Here is a 17,657-nt window from a genome sequence, read left to right as displayed (position 1 = left end):
AAGCATGGACTCATTAAACACTGGATGTACGGCTGATAAGCTCGGCGGCAATGCAAGTCTGTAAGCCACCTCTCCCACTCGATCAAGAATCTCAAACGGGCTAATAAACCTAGGGCTAAGCTTGCCCTTCTTCCCAAATCTCATCACGCCTTTCATAGGCAACACTCGAAGCAATACCCGCTCACCGACCATGAAAGCCAAATCACGAACCTTAAGGTCAGCATAACTTTTTTGCCTGGACTGAGCTGTATGAAGCCTATCCTGAACGATCCTGACTTTGTCCAAGGCTTCCTGTACTAGATCCGTACCCAATAACCGAGCCTCTCCTGGCTAAAACCATCCAACCGGCGACCAACATCGCCTACCATACAAAGCCTCATAAGGAGCCATCTGGATACTCGACTGGTAACTGTTGTTGTAGGCAAACTCTGCTAAAGGGAAAAACTGATCCCACGAGACTCCAACGTCAATGACACAAGCTCGGAGCATATCCTCCAAAATCTAAATGGTTTGCTCGGATTGACCATCCGTCTGAGGATGAAACGTTGTGCTCAACTCAACCCGTGTGCCCAACTCTCGCTGAACTGCTCTCCAGAAATGTGAGGTAAACTGCGTAACTCGATCCAAAATGATAGACACGGGAACACCATGAAGACGAACAATCTCTCGGATATAGATCTCAGCTAACCTCTCGGAAGAATAGGATACTGCCACAGACATGAAATGTGCTGACTTGGTCAGCCTATCAACAATAACCCACACTGCATCGAACTTCCTCTGAGTCTGTGGGAGTCCAACAACGAAGTCTATAGTGATACGATCCCACTTCCACTCAGGAATCTCAATCTTCTAGAACAAACCATCGGGCCTCTGATGCTCATACTTAACCTACTGACAGTTCAAATATCGATTCACATATGCAACAATGTTCTTCTTCACTCTCCTTCACCAATAATGCTGCCGCAAATCCTAATACATTTTAGCGGCGCCCGGATGAATAGAGTACCGGGAACTATGGGTCTCCTCTAAAATCAACTCCTGGAGTCCATCCACATTAGGCACACAAACTCTACCCTGCAACCTCAAAACTCCATCATCTCCTAAGGTAACCTGCTTGGCACCTCTAGGTTGCACAGTGTCTCAAAGGACACATAAATGAGAATCATCATACTGCCAATCTCGGATACGCTCCAACAATGAAGAACGATCGATTGTGCAAGCTAACACACAGCTGGGCTCAGAAACATCCAACCTCACAAACTGATTGGCCAAAGCCTGAACATCCAAAACAAGAGGTCTCTCACCGACCGGAATATAAGCAGGACTGCCCATACTGGCTGACTTCCTACTCAAAGTATCGGCCACCACATTGGCCTTTCCCGGATGATATAAGATGGTGATATCATAGTCTTTTAATAGCTCCAACCACTTTCTATGCCTCAAATTTAGCTCGTTCTGCCCGAACAAATATTGCAGACTCTTGTGATCCGTGAACACCTCACATGACACGCCATATAGATAATGCCTCCAAATATTCAACGCGTGAACAATGGCTGCTAGCTCCAAAACATGAACTGGAATGTTCTTCTCATGAATCTTCAACTACCGCAAAACGTAAGCAATGACCTTGCCATCCTGCATCAACACCGCACCAAGTCCAATACGAGATGCATCACAATAAACTGTATATGGCCTTGAACCAGTGGGCAAAACCAACACCGGTGTCGTAGTCAAAGCTGTCTTGAGATTCTGAAAGCTCGCCTCACACTCGTCCGACCACCTGAACTGGGCACCCTTCTGGGTCAACCTAGTCATCGGGGCTTCAATAGACGAAAAACCCTCCATAAACCGACGATAGTAGCCTGCCAACCCCAAGAAACTCCGGATCTCTGTAGCTGATGCGGGTCTAGGCCTGTTCTTGACTGCCTCTATCTTCTTCGGATCAACCTGAATACCCTCTGCTGATACAACATGACCCAAGAATGCAACTGAACTCAACCAGAACTCGCACTTCAAAAACTTGGCATACAACTGGCTGTCCTTCAAAGTCTGAAGAATCACTCTAAGATGATGCTCATGCTTCTCCCGGCTGCGGGAATAGATCAAAATATTATCAATGAAGACTATCACGAACAAATCTAAGTAAGGCTTGAACACTCGGTTCATCAATCCATAAAATCTACTAGGGTATTTGTCAACCCAAATAACATCACCAAGAACTCATAATGCCCGTACCGTGTGCAGAAAGCTGTCTTAGGGACATCAGATGCCCTAATCCTCAACTGATGGTAGCTAGATCTCAAGTCAATCTTCGAAAATACTTTGGCACCCTGAAGCTGATCAAAAAAATCATCAATCCTCGGCAATGGATACTTATTCTTGATTGTAACTTTGTTCAACTGCCGGTAATCAATACACATTCTCATCAATCCGTCCTTCTTCTTAACAAATAACATCGACGCACCCCAAGGCGAGACACTAAGTCTAATGAATCCTTTCTCAAGCAAGTCTTGCAACTGCTCCTTCAATTATTTCAACTCAGGCGTGGCCATACGATACGACAGAATAGAAATGCTCTGAATGTCTGAAGCCAAATCAATGTAGAAGTCAATATCCCTGTCGGGTGGCATACCCGACAGGTCTGAAGGAAATACCTCAAAAAATTCATGAACAACGGGCACGAAATCAATAGAAGGAACCTCAGCACTAGAATCACGAACATAGGCTAAATAGGCCAAACACCCCTTCTCGACCATACGCCGAGCCTTCATATATGAGATAACACTATTGGTAGAATGACCATGAGTCCCTCTCCACTCTAAATGAGGTAAACCTGGAAAGGCTAAGGTCACAGTCTTGGCATGACAGTCCAAGATAGCGTGGTAAGGTGATAACCAGTCCATCCCCAATATGACGTCAAAATCAACCATGTCCAGAAGTAACAAATCTACACGAGTCTCAAGACCCCCAATCACAAGTATACATGAACGATGGACTCAATCTATCATAATAGAATCACCCACCGATGTAGACACATATACCGGAGCACTCAAAGAATCACTAGACATGACCAGATACAGTGCACAATAAGATGACACATAGGAGTATGTAGATCCTGGATCAAATAAAACTGAAGCATCTCTGCTACAAACCAAAACAGTACCTGTGATAACTACATCGGAAGCCTCAGCCTCAAGCCTGGCTGGTAGAGCATAACATCGGGGCTGGGCCCTACCACCCTGAACTACATCTCCAGGACGGCCTGCCACTGGCTGGCCTTCACCTCTAATACCTCTACCTCCACCTCTAGCACCTCTACCTCCACCTCTAGTTGGTTGAGCGAGTCCCTCACTAAACCTCATCACTCTCTCTCTCTCTCTCTCAGTGGGAAGTATAAGAAGAGCATGACAGACCAAATCAATAAACCTGGTCTCATACTGAGTGACAATCATAGAACCCTACTGGAGGAGTTCAAACTGCCTCCGATATATCTCTCTCTGGGTGATAGGGAGAAACTTCTCCAGAAATAGCTGAGTAAACTACTCCCAAGTCAAAATTGGTGATTTGGATGGTCTAGCCAAACAATAATCTCTCCACCAAGTCTTGACGGATCCAGACAAGTGGAAAGTAGCAAAGCGACCCCATTGGTCTCCACTACCCCATGTTCCTGAGAACCTCATGGCAACTGTCTTAATAATCCTGGGGATCCTCAGAAGATGCACCACTGAAAGTGGTAGTGAAGAGCTTGGTGAAACCTATCCAACCTCCACAAAGCCTCTGAAGACGTAGTTGTTCTATCACCGGCTTGTGCTGCTGCTCGACTGAAGAAGCGGTACGCGACCTCACCATTCGCGAAAGGACAAGAGTAGAGGTTTCAATTTAGCATTGAGAGAACAAAATCTCACGACAGAAAAGAATAGATGTGAAGTTTTTCCTAACTCTGTAGCCTCTAGGGGATAAATATAGACATCTCCGTACCGATCCCTCAGACTCTACTAAGCTCGTCTGTGAATTGTGAGACCTATGTAACCTAGAGCTCTGATACCAACTTGTCATGACCCGGATTTTCTACCCTCGAGAGTCGTGATGGCGCCTACTGGTGAAAGCTAGGCAAGCCAACCATTTGCACAAATTACCTATTTCCCATTTTAATTCTTTAACAAGTGTGAATCAACAATTATAAACGGCGGAAATTTAAAGTAAGTGGAAGAAACGATAAATCATTTGAATATTTCCAATACAATTTCTTAAACAAAGACTACCCAGAACTGGTGTCACAACTTCACAAACGGTCTAGGAATACTACAAACAAGGTCTAAAAGATAAATGCAACACTGTTTCTGAAATACATAAATGAAACAGGATGAAAGGATATAGGGAGACGCTAGGGCCTGCGGACGCCTGCAAAACTACCTTGGATCTCTGTATGGATTGAAGGCAGCCACCCCAAGCTAAGGTCCAAAAGCTACTGCGTCGGTATCTACACATAGTGCAGAGTGTAGTATCAGGACAACCGACCTCCTGTGCTGGTAAGTGTCGAGCCTAGCCTCGGCGAAGTAATGACGAGGTTAGGACAAGACTACCAACTAAACCTGTGCAGTTAAAGCATATATATATATATATATATATATATATATATATATATATATATATATATATATATAGAAAGCAAGCAATGATAAAGGAAACTAGCAGTTAAAGATGGGAAGGGGACATGCTGTGGGAGAATATTATTTACCAACAGTAACTCAGGAGAAAAGCAAAAAGAAAAATTTAAAATTCGCAACAGAAAGAACAAGGAAACAGTAACAAATCAATATCCACTATTTTCCTTTATTGTTGCGGGGCGCAACCCGATCCAAATCATAAAACATTGTTGCGGCGTGCAACCCAATCCATATCATATATCACTATTGCGGCGTGCAACCCGATCCAACTATAATATTATTGCAGCGTGCAACCCGATCCAAATATAATATTGTTGCGGCGTGCAACCCGATCCAAATATAATATTGTTGCAGCATGCAATCCGATCCAAATATAATATTGTTGCGGCATGCAACCCGATCCAAATATAATATTGTTGCGGCGTGCAACCCGATCCAAATATAATATTATTGCGGCGTGCAACCCGATCCCAATATACAATTCAATACCAATCACAAAGAGCACCGACAAAGGAACAACAATATCCCGGCATGGGAATCAAAACATCATAATAAAATCAGGTAACAACAGAAAATCAGTAAATAAACATAAAGGACAACATAACTCAATTATCAGCAAGATTCAGGAAAATCAAGGGCAAGTGCACGACATCACCTTTTGTACTTTTACACTCTTCCTCACCCAAACAATAATCACAAGAAATAAGGACAAGGAAATAAATGAAATCACTATAAAATCCCGGCAAGGGAACAATATCAAAAATATCAACATCCCGGCAAGGGTGATAGCATTTAAAAGCAACAACATCCCGGCAAAGGAGACAATATAATAATCCTCTTCTCTTTTCCTTTTCACATTTACTTCACAACTCACTTCACAACTTGAGCCAATGCTCTATAAGGTTCAATTGTCAATTATACTTCCACAATTCATTATACAACTTGAACTAACGCTCCTCGATGTTCAAATATCACTATTACTTCCACAAGACTTGCTCAACAATAGAAATCATCACATAAGGCATGAACAATACAAACGGAGTCACATTAGTCAAATAAGACCCACGGGCATGCTTGACACCAACGTATAGATACTAGTCACCATGCTTATACGTCATACTCAACAAATAACATATAGCAAATAGGACACAACTCCTAATCCCTCAAGCTAAGGTTAGACCAAACACTTACCTCGATGTCACAAATACAATTCAAGCCTCAACTATCGCTTTACCTCTTGATTCCACCACCAGTTCGCTCGTATCTAGCCACAAGTTACTAAACTATATCTATAAATGCTAAACGAATCAATTCCAATGCATGAAAATAGGTTTTCTAAAGTTTTTTTCCCCAAAAAGTCAAAAATCGCCCCCGGGCCCACATGGTCAAAACTTAAGGTTCGAACCAAAACTCGATTACCCATTCCCCCACGAACCCAAATATAAAATTTGTTTTGAAATCGAACCTCAAATCGAGGTCCAAATACCCAAAATTCGAAAAACCTAGGTTCTGCCCAAAACTCCCAATTTCCCTCATGATAATCATTAATTTTGAGTTGAAATCATGTGAGAAGATGCTAAAGATTGAAGAAAACTAGTTAGAAACGACTTACAATCGATTTGGAAGAGAAGTTGTCTTTGAAAAATCGCCCAAGAGTGTTTTTGGTTTTGAAAGAGTGTGAAAAATGGTTGAAATGCGTCTAAATTATGAATTTACAGGTTGCTGGTATCGCAATTGCGACCAGGATTCGCAATTGCGAACCCAGAAGTCTGCTACTCTTGCATTTGCGAAGGGACTTTCGTATTTGCGAAGTCGCTTTTGCGATAAATCTATCGCATCGACACTGGGGAAATCCAGGCCACTTCGCATATGCGATGGCCCTTTTGCATTTGCAACGTCGCTTTTGCGATGACTGCTTCGCATTTGCGATCCCAAGGCAGACTAGGTCCCTTTCGCATTTGCGAATAAAATGTCGCATTTGCGACCAAGTCAATTTCCGGTCACCTTCGCATTTGCGAAGGACCTTTCGCAAATGCGATATCGCATTAGCGATAGAACAATCGCATTTGCGACTAAGGCTGCCCAGGTCCATTATCGGATTTGCGATGCTTCGTCGCAATTGCGAGCTCGCATTTGCGAGCCAGGCTTTGCAATTTTGAAGTCTGCGGACCTGAACACACCAGCTGAAAAACCTGCAACTTTCTAAGTCCAAATTCCACTCTGTGGCCTATCCAAAACTCACCTAAGCCCTCGGGGCTCCAAATCAAACATGCATACCAACCTAAAACACCATACGGACTTGCTCGTGCATTCAAATCACCAAAATAACATCAACAACTATGAATTTAGCATCAAAATCATGAAATCACTTAAGAACATCAAATTTACCAATTTTCTCAAATAAGGTCCGATTCACGTCATTTCAAGTCCGTTTCTTACCAAGCTTTACAGACTCAACTTAAATCACATATAAGACCTGTACTGGGCCCCGGAACCAGAATACGGGCCCGATACCACCAAGTTTCAACCACATGTCATTTCCAAAACTCATAAATAATTTCAGAAAATAATTTTCTTTAAAAATTCATTTCTCGGGTTTGGTACTCGGAATTCGATTCCGGGCATACGCCCAAATCTCATATTTTCCTACAGACCCTCCGGGACCATCAAATCACGGGTCCGGGTTTGTTTACCCAAAATGTTGACCGAAGTCAACTTAAATTCATTTTAAAGGCAAAATTCAACATTTTTCACAGATTTTCACATAATGGCTTTCCGGCTATGTGCCTGAACTATACACGCAAATCGAGGTGATGCAGAGAGAGGGTTTTAAGGCATCATAACGCAGAATTTATTTCTAAAGCAAGTGATGACCTTTTGGGTCATCATATCATCGGATCCTTTTCGCTAAAAATTTACACTATATACTATATATACTAGTTTAAAATTATTTTATATATATGTTAGATGTTAAATCCTCTTGACTTCTTTGTATGTTTACTTCATAAATTATATTTTGAATCTCTTTATTGAAATTTCTGACTTCACCACTGATCATGACATTTTAAGACCGTAAGTTCTAATATCTATCTTTGTCTTATTTTATATTCTGTCAAATACCGTCATATAAAATAAAACGAATGTAATACATTTGAAATATAAAGAACACCATCAAAGGTTGTGATAGGGCATGGCCTATTTACTAGCTATCGATTTTGCTTTGCATCTTTCTTCTGGATTTCATTCATATTTTCCTATGATTTCTGTGGTGATACTAATATTGTCTTTTTGTTTTTTGGACCCGAAGGTCTTTCGGATACAGCTTCTCTACTTCTTCGGGGTAGGAATAAGGTCTGCGTACACACTACCCTCTTCAGGCTTTATTAGTGGGATTTTACTGGGTTGTTGTTGTTGTTGTTGTTGTTGTTAACCAGATATTTCCGGTTCGAGCCCTAAGCGTGAAGTCGCGTTGGTATGAATTACTTTTCCCCAAAAAGGGACTTTTCGGTGCAAATCCAACTTAGCCAGACACAAAAATAGGTACCGAACACCGGATTTAAATAAAAGACATACAGTCAAATATCTCTATAATAATCTCGTTTGTTCTGATTTTTTCTTGCTATTATAGTGAAGTGTTGTTATAGAAAACATATATTATAATATAACATAAAATTGGTTTCAAGAAATACTTAATTTTTAGAGTGAATGACTGTTATATAAGGATGCCGTTAGTTCTGGCCGTATAAAGGATAAATGAAAGAAAGGGATCAACGTCAGGTTAGCCATAAGCTACACAGAAACAAGCTTTTTATGAAGGATTCCATTCTCTACAAAATGGAAATGAGCTCCACACACCAGGGCTACCCCCATATCTCAGCTCCAGTAATCTCCACAGTCACAGATTTCAAAAACAAATCATGGCATTTTTTTGCTCTTCTTCATTGGCCATGTGTTTATCACGTGCCCTTTCAGAACCATCCACATCCTCTATCTGTAGTTCTTATCCACAAACAGATAGTGATGTTCTTCTTTCTTGATTTCTGTCTTGTTATTGGAATAGGTATTGCATAGTAATGAGTAATGAGTTTCAATAGTTTATAAATAAAAAATAAATAAGGCAGCTCGGTGTACAAAATATCTCGCGCTCACACAGAATTCAGGAAATGCTAGGCATCATACCCTGATTAATGTTGATTTCTTCCTCTGATTAGTATAGCCAAAGTAGTTTTCTGTCAATCTTATTTTACGTATTTACTGAATTATTTTACTCTATTGTCATGTAACTATCTCTAATAATCTAACTTATCATTTATTTTCCTCACATAAATTATACTTTGCCGTCCCAATTTATATGAAGGTGTTTGACTAGGCATGAAGTTTAAAAAAAAAGACTTTTGAAACTTGTGATCTAAAACAAATCATAGAAACTTGTGTAGCTAGAAATCATCTCATTAAGGGTAAAGAGAAAAATTTAAAGTTGAATATTACCACATATAGAAAGGTATTCCTTTTAGGGCAGGTTAAAAAAGAGAGTATCACACAAATTAGGACGGAGGGAGTATGTTTTCTAGGTTCTTTCATTTTAGTTGTGATGCAATCAACATTAAATTCATTCAATTTTTTTTTTTACTTTATAAAATCAAGTTCTCATTTTTTTCATTCCACGCTTGTCTAATTTTTTAAACAAAGATGTTCATTAAATATATATGTATTTATTTAAGGCCTCTTATTAAGGCTTTGTTTTAGGCCTCATCAGATGCTATTGAGCCGACCCTGACCCTGATGCAAGTATTAGTGGCTAATTCCACAGTTCGAACTCATGACGTATAGGTCACGCAGAGACAACATTGACCGTTGCTTCAAGGCTCCCCTTCCGTTTCCGTAGTTTATATGTATGTATATTTAAGTACAAGAAGTGATAAGACAAAGCATCCCGCGTTCACACATGAGGGTCACTTTCCAATGGAGTGTGATGTAGGAAGCCTACCTTGATGTATCAGTGACTGATTCCACAGCTCAAAATCATGATCTATAGATCACACGAAAACAACTTGGCTGATGCTTAAAGATTCCCCTTCCCTTTCAGTGGTTTATATGCATGCATGCTTAAGTGAAGAAGTGATAGGACAATGCACATGCATGCAAAAGCTAATTTCACGATCTAAAATGAATGAATTCAAAAATGAGCATGATTTTATTATATATATTAAACATTTTTGTATACATATACATAATTTGAAGTGAAAGCAATGAATTTAATAGAGTTTACAACTATCCTAGATCTGCATTGTTCCATTAAAATCAATGATTTACGCAACTTGTCCTAGATCCGCTTAATTATGCCGTCGCACAACTATACTTTATAAATATTTATAGATTTTCAAACAAATACAGAATTTAAGCAAAAACTATAAATTTATCTGAACTCGTACCTAATACACTAGCTCCGCTCTGCTCATCCAATTCTTATTGGCTCTGCAATAAAAAGAGACAGATTTTTCTTAATATTAAAATAGTGAAATAGTTGTACTATTTCCTATAGATTTGCTCCACTCGAGACATTCTTAAGTTTATTTCTCAGTTCCCCTTACCTTTTGCTTCATGTCAATCACATGGCAAACTCAGACCTTAGCTTTGGAACTTTCAAATATCAAAACTTTTTCCACTATGATATTATTGCTGCTATTTTCTTGACTTTCTTTTTTTATTTTGTTTTTTAAACCCCTTTTAATTTATTCTTCAACCTAATTAGTAGATTATAATCTGTGGGCTAATGATGGTTATGGCTTCAAAACAGCTGCCACAAAATGGTATATTCATGGGGGATACTAGCATAATCAGAGGTATTTAGATTTTAGAGTTGGGAATTTTAAAACAACGATCGCAGCAAGTGCTAATAATGCAACCTTTATTTTCCAAAAGCGGAAAAAATTTAAGTAACTATATAAGATAATGGTGTAAATTTATTTATATTATCAGTATATTTTTAAAAATTTTAATCGGTCATCATTAATACTTTTCATGGAAATTTAATTATCATATATTTGCCGTACAAAAATTCAGTAAATAAGTATAAATTGTTAATTTTGAATTCTGTAACTTAAAAAACTAAAATTTTGAATTCATAAACTTTAAATTTATGATTGATAACAAGCAGGAAATGTCGGTTGTCTAATGCCATTAATTAATAATTCCCTAAAGTTACCAATCATAAAAAAGTATACATATATCATATTCTAAGTACAAACTACAAGAAAGTGTTTTTTTTTTAATTAATTAACGATTTCCCATTTCAGGTATTTGTATTAATTCTTTCTTAGTACGGTAATAATATCAGATGGCTTTAATTTTATACACTGTATGAATTTTTTTTTACAGCATTAGGGCATATAAAAGCTAACTACCGGTATTCTTTATAATATTTAGTTGCTATCTCTTAGAAATATGAGATAGTAAATAAAGTAAGTAAATTATATAATAAAGTGCTAAACTATATCGAAAATGGAGAAAAAGTTTTACGCTATATATGGTTAACTCTATATAATCACGATATTTAACTAAAGTCCATACAAACTTGAGGAGTAAAACTTATGAGAGGTACCTTTGAATCTAATATTTATTGAAACAATCTAACATTTACTGAAATTTTGTTATTTTTATAGGTATATCTATGTTATGTGTCAAAAATGTTAGGTTCGGTTGAATTCGTAGCTCTAAAACTACATCCGGTACAGATTGGATTTAAACTTCATACTTCCAATATCTAAACTCTGAATCCTGAACTCTGAACTATAAACCCCTAATTCTAAACCCTGAACCTTGAAACTTTTAGGAAAAAATGTGCGACACATCAAACATACTGTATTTACAATTCGTAGCATACTTTCAGCAAATTTACTATTCGTAGTTATATTTGAATTTTCTAGCAAATCTATGAAATAAGAGATTAATTATTTTGAACTGAAACAAGAGAGCAACAAGCTCTCATAGCTTAGCTGGTTAGAGTGTCTACATAGCTAGTGAAGGTTTTGAGTTCGAATCTCAATAAGAACATTTTATTTTTTTGTATTTCAGTATTTCGCCTTAGTTGTATTCGCGTGTATACAGTTGATACACATTGTATCCTTTATACATACCCTTTTATGTCGCCTTGGTTATAAATACAATTGCGAATATAGTTGACACGGGCTGTATTCATTGCGCAACTCTGAAGCATGAACTATGAACCCTTATTCCTGAAGCATGAACCTTAAATCTTGAACTCTGATCCTTAAACCCTGAACTTTTTAGTATGATTCAAGTCTCTTTCCAATGTTTTTTTTTTTGGTTTCTCACCTGGTGTACGGTGCCTGCGTTGGAGCCTGACTATATCTGAATTCGTACCGCGTAGGGCCCTATTCGGGAGAAGCGCTCCCTACCAAGAATTTTTCCATACCCAAGGCTCGAACTCGAGACCTTTGATTAAGAGAGGAGCAGTCCCATCGTGCACCACATTCTTTGGTGGTCTCTTTCCTACGTTTGTTGCACCGACAATCCTCGTGAGTGTTTTAAACCAGACCTATAGTCCTAACTTAGAAAAACAAGACTTTGTCTGTTTGTTTTTTTTCGAGCCGTTACATTACTCTTTAACTATAAAAACGTTCCAAACATTTTTTCCTCTAAATTTCAACTCTTTTTCGTCCTATGAATTTGTCCCTTTGCATCACGGCCTTTCTATTAGGGAACAAGTTTCAATTATTGTTTGAAAAAACTTCCAAAAGCCATCATTATGTTAGCAAAGAGTCAAAATACATGAGTTAGAAATATACTTGTTGCTTGTAACCTAAGCAATATTTTTGACTTATAATGCATACTTTTGAATATGAAAGGGGAGTCTTGAAACAACGGTAAAACTTATAGGTAACAAGTTCGAGCTGTGGAGTAGTGGCTAATGCTTGCATTAAGGTAGATTGTCTACATTAATTACACTAGAGGCGGAGCCAGAACTTGAAATTTATGGGTTCGAAATTCTAAATCTTGTAAGTTACTATGTTCTAAATTAATAATTTATACATATTCAATGAATTTCTTAAGGCAAATATATGGTTAGGATCAAAGCTACTGGGTTCGGCCGAACCCGTAGGTTCTACTCTCCCTCCGCCCATGCATTACACCCCTTGGAATGCGGTTCTTTCCCGAACACTATGTAACCGTGAGATGCTTTGTGCACTGAACTACCTTTTTAATGTTGTCTATATCATACCCCTTGCGGTGCGACCCTTCTCCAAATTCTACGTGAATACGATATATTTTTGTGCACCGAACTACCTTTTGAATGCATACTTTGAATTAGTCCAAGAATTCGTATTAGCTAATTTATGCTGCGTTAGTCTTTTTAGGTTGTTAAAGCCTATATTTAGGTCATTAAAAGGTTTGTACATGTGAATGTCTTTAGTTCTTTTTATAGCTATATAAACTAGATAGAATGTGGCCCTACTAATAGTTGGTAAGTTTTCATTTATGTTACGCGATTAATCCAATTAAGGGATAACTCCATATAATAAACTATTTTTATCGATTTCAAATCCACCTAACTCCTCTAATTCTCCCAAAAAAAGAATTTTCTTTTGTTGATATTATTGATTCAATTTAATGGAAAATCAAATTCCTTTTTATTTGTAAAAGTGACAAGTAAGTCAATAACAGAATCCTTTTCTCCCTCTTAACTCATATATAGCAATATTAATTTGTTTAACGTATTCATTACCGTCTCACCAAACGCTAGACTCTTTCCTCTAGTGGGATGGTTTCATGGCCAAGAAGATATAATTTGAAAGCAAATTGAGTGTCACGAGTTTAAATCTTAATTATTTTATGATGGACTACTAAGTTGGACATATTTTGTTCTGCTATAAATTAACTATGCCGAAAGAGACGATAGCATACAAGGCTTTAATCAGATTCGGATTCGGCATTTAAAATTTATAGATTCCTATAATAATCTCAAATTTATATATAATAACAATTAGATTTAGTTGTCATTGTCATTGCCCCTTCCCCTTTATATTTCTTGACCCGAGGTTCTATCGGATATAGCATCTTTGCCTTTTTAAAGGTAGAGGTAAGGTCTGCGTATACTATCCTCCCCAGACTCCACTTGTGGGAATATACTGGATTTATTGTTATTATTGTTGTTATTGTAACAACTGGATTTACAGTTCAATCTTTATAGATATTTTAATAATTTTTATAATATATATATACAAGGTGTGAGGAAAAGTTATTGGGTTCTAGCGAACCCATACATAATGCTTTGGAGCCGTCTCGGGCTTTAATGTTCTAATAATGTGGGCTAATCACTTTTCAGCTCTGTAATTAAAGTTAAAATAACACAGGTTAGCTAGTTTTTGGATTGGTCATTCAAAAATAGCCAGTATTTACAAAGTCATTAAAAAATAGTCACCATTTTGCTGCAACAGGGACCGGTCCAGCATAACATACTAGAGAACGGTGCAGCTGTGTATGAACTTCCAGCATATTATGCTGAAATTCCAACACGCGAAAAGTTCCAGCATAATATACTGGAGATTGGAACACCTGTGTATGAATTTCCAGCATATTATACTGGACCAATATATTATATTGGAACTCCAGTATATTATGTTGTAGTTCCAGTATACTTATGCTGGAACTCCATTATATTATGTTGGAGTATTTTCCGAATTTTGAATAATATTTTCGTTAAGATTTATCTTTACATGAAAAGTAACTAAATTTCGATTATTTTTTAAACTATGACTATTTTTGAATTTCTCCTGTACTTAAAAGGCTGTTATTGTCATGAAATTTCAAGTTCTATTAGTAAAATTTCATAAAAATATCTTGGAGTTTCACCTTAAACCCTAAATCCTAAACCCTTATCTGAATTTAATGACATATTTGCTTTGAGAAAGATTGAACATACAACAAGTGCTATTGGGCTGGCCCAGCATAAAAGTCTATGTAGATGCCAACTATTGACCATGTGGCACAAAAGCAAAATGGTGAACTGTGAACACATGGCTGCCACCTTTGTAGCCAAATCAGCAGTCATAATCATCTACTTGTAAAGTTTGTGGTCATGTGGATGTTTTTTATTCTCAAGCAACGTTTCATGCAATCACACAATCTACCCACCACTTTGAACTATAACCACAATATCATATCGAACCCAGAAAATTCGATAAGAGTGTCGTTGATTATGTAAAAGTATCTATTTCTTATTAATAACAAGTTAATATTTTACTTTATATACAATATAATTATATTTTTCGGCGAAAGGTATTTAATTGACCACCTTAGCCATACATAGCTTCACCTGTGCATATAGCTATATGCCTATATCCATGGCGCTTCAACTCCAACTTAAGTACCACCGGACATTAAGTTACGCTGGGATGGATAGAATTAGTGGTAGAAGCAGGATTTTCACCAAAGGATTTAAAAAAATACGTAAAGAAGTTAAGGGAATTCAATACCTCATATATATACATAAAAAAAATAATTTAACCTTATATATAAAATATAATTTTTGGTAAAGAGAATTCGACAGAACCACCTTCCGCCCAGCTAGCTCCACCCCTGAATAGGATTCGATCAACTTTAATAAGAAACTTCGAATTCGAGCCTTGTAAATGAAAAAAGAATGCTAGAAAGTATTTTTTTTCTTTAATGCGCCTTACGTAGCACGAATTCAAATTAGTCAATGCCACAACATAAATTTCACACAGCAAGTAAGAGAAAAAAAACTCCAACCTAATAAAGGAAGATTTGTGGGAGAAATTCAAAAATAGCCAGATTTACAACTAGTCGTTCAAAAATAGCACAGTTTCAAAAGTAATCAAAATTTAGCCACTTTTTATGTAAAGATAAATCTGAGCGAAAACACTGTTCAAAACCCGGAAAATACGCCAGTATATTATGTTGGAGTTCCAGCATAAGTATACTTGAACTCCAACATATTATACTGGAGTTCGAGGATAAAAATATGTTGGAGTTCCAGCATAAGTACATTAGAACTCCAACATAATATACTAGAGTTCCAGCAAGTATACCGGTTCAGCATAATATACTGGAGTTTGGAGCACTAGTGCTCCAGTCTCCAGTATATTATACTGGAGCCAGCAAATCCAGTATATTATACTGGAGCCAGCAAAGTATACCGGTCCAGCATAATATGCTGGAGTTCATACACAGGTGCACCGAACTCCAGTATATTATGCTGGACCTATCTCTGTTGCAGCAAAATAGTGGCTATTTTTCATTGACTTGGTAAACACTGACTATTTTTGAATGACCAATCCGAAAACTGGTTATACCGTGTTATTTTTACAGATTTGTGGGTTTAACATATGGGTCCTGAGATAGAGTATCACGAAATAACTACAATTAACTGACGCATTATTTTTTAATTTTGAGAATCCATTATCACGTAGCAACCCGCTTTTTCAATTTATATTATTTTCCCTCTCTTTCTTTTTTTTCTTCTATTTTTAATTATGTAAGATGCAATATCACTTTCTCTCCATTTAAAGGGGTGATACTATAATTTTAGTAGAAGAAAATGGTCTTAAGAAAATTTCTGTATTTTATTACTGTTCTCGTGTATTATATAATACATTTTACCGATTTCATTTGAAAAGTGTCATATAACTAAAAAAATATTTTGTAATAAAAATCAAGATTAAAAGAGGAACAAGAACAACACCTTTATGACGGTTATCATATGTAGTTAATCTCAGAGGCGGAGTTAGGATTTCAAATTTATCAGGATTTTAATGGTTTTAAGTTAACGGATTTTAAAATAATAATTTGTAGTACATATTTAATAGATTTTTTAAAGACAAATACATGATTCGAATCAAAATTATCGGGTTCGATCAAATCCGCTCCCAGCACTCTACAGCTCCGCCCCTTTGATTAATATATAAAGTTTTTATTCTATCTGCGTACTCTTATATTCATATTGAATATAAACATAAGAGCTAGCTATAAAATAAATTTAAAAATAAAATTTATTTTAATACTTTTTTGTCTATCATAATAAACTAATGATTCTTCAATTATAAGTATAGACTTCGTTTTCAACTAATCTTTTAGACGTCTCAAACACGCCAAAACGGATTTCATCATTTCTCTACGATGTGTTTCTTTAATTTAATTGGGTGCCATTTTAAAAGTGATTACTTTTACATTTACCTTTATATATTTTTCAAATCTTTTTGGCCTTAACGAAATTAATTCTAATACCGTCGGAAGGGTCTTACATGAAGAGTTTAAATTCTATACATCATTTATATAAGGAATTTTTATATCATTAGATCACATTTATATGTTGCAAGTAACTTGTCTCATTTTCGATATTACAAATTCAATTTTTTTAAAGCTCAAATATATATATTTTTTAGGTGACGTGATTGTTTAAAAAAATTCTTTAAACTGACAATATATATAATTTAAAATCTATTTTAATGTGTTTAATCCAAAATCATGTTTGAAGGTGGAAAAATATATCAGAAGACTCAAGAATATATTACTTATGGGAAATTAATATTGCATATTAGCATAAAATTTAAAATATAACATGTACTCTTAAAAATATGATGACATGGTGAAATTATTCAGTAAAATTGATCTCAGCCAGCCACTATATATCTATCATATTAATTCTAACTAATTTTTTCCACTAAATGAAAAGACATCTAAAAGAAGCATGCCAAATTCTTTAATTAAGATCGATCTTCTCTTCTAAACACGCCACTAATTAATGGTTAGAGATTTAGCACATGCCATTAGTATTCAATTTTTATACTTAACTGAATAATTACACCTTCTCCATTAAAAAATTAAGGCGTACGCACGTTAAAAATTATTGCTAATTATGGTTGCATTTATTTTGGAAACATTCAAAAAAATTGATTTAATTTGTCTAATAGAAAAAAAAAATTAAATTTTTCTAAAAAGTAGTATACA

The sequence above is a fragment of the Nicotiana sylvestris genome, chromosome 8 (genome assembly GCF_000393655.2).
Source record: "Nicotiana sylvestris chromosome 8, ASM39365v2, whole genome shotgun sequence".
In the NCBI taxonomy this organism is placed as follows: Eukaryota; Viridiplantae; Streptophyta; class Magnoliopsida; order Solanales; family Solanaceae; genus Nicotiana; species Nicotiana sylvestris.
This window is presented reverse-complemented; position numbering follows the sequence as displayed.